This window comes from Carlito syrichta, unplaced genomic scaffold (genome assembly GCF_000164805.1).
Source record: "Carlito syrichta isolate Samal-C Ts95f unplaced genomic scaffold, Tarsius_syrichta-2.0.1 Scaffold315314, whole genome shotgun sequence".
Lineage (NCBI taxonomy): Eukaryota > Metazoa > Chordata > Mammalia > Primates > Tarsiidae > Carlito > Carlito syrichta.
In genome coordinates, this window is record NW_007259410.1 from 42,141 (window position 1) to 45,217 (window position 3,077).

A 3,077-nucleotide genomic window follows, 5' to 3' on the forward strand; every position below is an offset into this window, starting at 1 on the left:
CTCCGGCGATCCTTCCGCCTCAGCCTTCCAAGTAGCTGGAACTACAGGCGCAGGCTACCACGCCCGGCTAATTTTTTTGATTTATTGTAGAGATGAGGTCTCGCCTGCCCAGGCGGGTCTCAAACCCACGGGCTCAGGCAATTCACTCACCTCAACCTCCCAAAGCACGGAATTACAGGTTGAGCCACCGAACCCAGCTTAATTTTTTGATTTATTGTAGAGAAGAGGTCTCACCAAATTGCCCAGGCTAGTCCCGAACCCCTGGACTCAGGCAATTCTCTTGTCTTGGCCTTCCAAACTTCTGGGATTACAGGCTGAGCCACCGAGCCCAGCCAATTTGTTATTTTTAATAGTGTAATAGGCACTTGCAAACCCACCACACAGAACAGAAGCCAGGACCCGAGTGACACCCCACAGTGACCAGGGCTCTCCACCACACTCCTGTCTTACTCACCAGGACCTCTTGCCCTGAACCTGGAGGGCCAGTCGTCAGCTCTCCTTTTTGTACAGTTTTACTGAATCTCTATATATTCCTGAAATGTATATTTTTGGGTTCCTTCGTTTTTAAGTTTGTGAAAAGGGTGGCATGCTGTATACAATATTTAGTAACTTATTGTCACACTGTATTTTATTTTCTTTATTATTTTTAAATATATATTTTAAATATATCTAACTTTGGCCTCCCAGAGTGCTGGATTAAAGGTCCAAGCCATAGTACCCGGCCTATTTATTATTATCATTATTATTATTATTATTATTATTTTTGAGTCAGAGTCTCACTCTGTCGCCCAGGCTGGAGTACAGTGGCATGATCACAGCTCACTGCTCGCAGCTCACAGCTCACATGATCACAGCTCGACCTCTTGGGCTCAGGCGATGCTTCTGCTTCAGTCTCTCGAGTAGCTGGTTCTACAGCTACATACCACCATGCATGGCTAACTTTTTGATTTTTTTGTTTTTTAGAGATGAGGTCTTGCTATGTTGCCCAGGCTAGTCTTGAGCGATCCTCTCATCTTGGCCTCCCAAAGTACTAGGGTTACAGGTGTGGGTCACCGTGCCTGTAAGATTTATGTGGAGGGGAATTTCTACCCCTTGTTTGTGGCACCATCTGCGCGGTTCAGCAGCGCTTGGGGAGTTGCTTGAGTCGTGGAAGGTCCTGCTCCCGACCTCACAGATCGATCTCAGCACAGGAGCGGAGGTCTCGGAGTCACATGATGCATCTTGGGGCCTCCTGTTTGTGAACTGCACGTGCAGGTGTGCCCCGGGCCTGGACGACTCACCCGAGCCCCCCAGAACACTCACTCCTCAGACACTCCTCGGAAGACAGGTTCTGTGCCTGCAAGGGAAACAGGTAGAAGACAGGAGCTAGGGTGGCTGAAAACCGGGTAGAGCCGGGGGTGGAGCCCCAGGGAAGGACCTCTCACCCAGGCGGGCCTGAGTCAGGGAAGGCATCCCCACCTAGTGATGCTTTCTGGGATTTGACCATGAGCAAAGCTGGCTGGGAGGGGAGGGGGATTTGTGTTCCGGGCAGGTGGGACTGTCCACAAAGCTCACCTGTTTGAGAAGCCCACTGGGGTGCAGCGGGCACGGGGACACAGGGGCTGGCAGAACGTGCGCGAGACGCCATCAGAGGGCGCCCAAACCAGACTCCGTGTCCCTGCAGAACCAAGCCCGTGAACAGGGCTGTAGCGGCACAGGCAGTCCTGCCAGTGGGACCCCAACCCCGACAGGCCGTGCCTGGCCCCCAAGGCCAAGCCTGCCCCTGCCCCATCAGTGCCTGGACTCTGATGGTGCCTGCCCAGGCACTGGCTTGGCCTTGGGGCCTGCTGCCACTGAACTGTGGGTGTGAATGTGCTGGATCCTGGGGGCCACCGGGAGGACAGGGGCCCTGGGGTGTCCTCGCTCCACTTCAGGGAGCAATGCAGCACCTACTCCTTCCACCTTAACAAGAGGAGAACCCGCACCCCCCCAAGCATGGAGGATGGACCACCCACTCCTCCCATCCTGCAAGGCTGGAGAACCCACTACTCACCCTTGGGGGAGGAGGGCTGGGCACCCACCCCAGTGACCAGGGGATTCGGCCACTCTCAGACACTTCCCACTGGGACCCGGGTCTGTGGCTGGAGCCACCACACACAGCCTGCTGTTTCTGCCCTGTCCACCCGGGCACACAGCTGTGCAGACAGAAGACAGGCCTCAGCCTGCAGTGCAGCGCCAGCAGGTGTGTGGGACACAGGGTGGTACACTTGTCCGGGCAGTGCAGGGATCCTAGGGCCGTGTCCCCGCAAGGGGTAAGCCAGGGATCCCAGTGCTTGACACCAGGTCTGGGCCTAACCCTGAGACCAAGGGTGAACCCAGACCCGGACACATGAGACGCCTGGCTCCGCTCTCTGCCCCTTGCCCTCTGCCTCCTACTGTCTGTCCCCTACTCTCTGCTCCCTACCTCTGTCGCGTGCCCCTATCCCTGCCAGGGGAGAGGCGACCCTCCCTGTGGGTGGCCTGGCTGCGATATTTTGCTGCTGTCGGCCACACGGGAGCAGCAGAACCCCGGTAACCAACACGGCTGTCCTGGTCTGGCTTCCAGGGTTGGTGTCTGTGTCTGGGCTGGGAGTCCCCAGGAGGTCAGCACTGGGAAGCTCTGGGTACGCTGGGTCCTGGACACGGAGATGAGTGCTTGGAAGATGGGCCAAGGGATCTCACCAGGCCACCTGTCCTGGACTGGGCACCTCTGAGGTGAGGTCCTGTGGGGACAGGAAAGGAAGAAGTCACTTCTGTCCTAGCCTGGTGGGAGGGAGCCCAGCCTGAAGGGGGGAACCTTGAGCCCCAGAAGGCCAGGAATGAAGGGAGATGGGTAATAGGCTGATCACAAATGAAGGAGGCTCTCTCCTGCGGCAATGAGATGCAGAGGGATATTTATTAGGGTGATGAGATGTGGAGGAGGATGTTTATAAGGATGATCATATGGGGGGGTCTTTACTGAGGGTGATTACACGGGGAAGGCAGGGCTCCTCCTAATGGACTTAGCCGGTCCCCCCTAAGGTCTGGCTTTGCAGAATGTGCACCGATGGGCGGGGGGG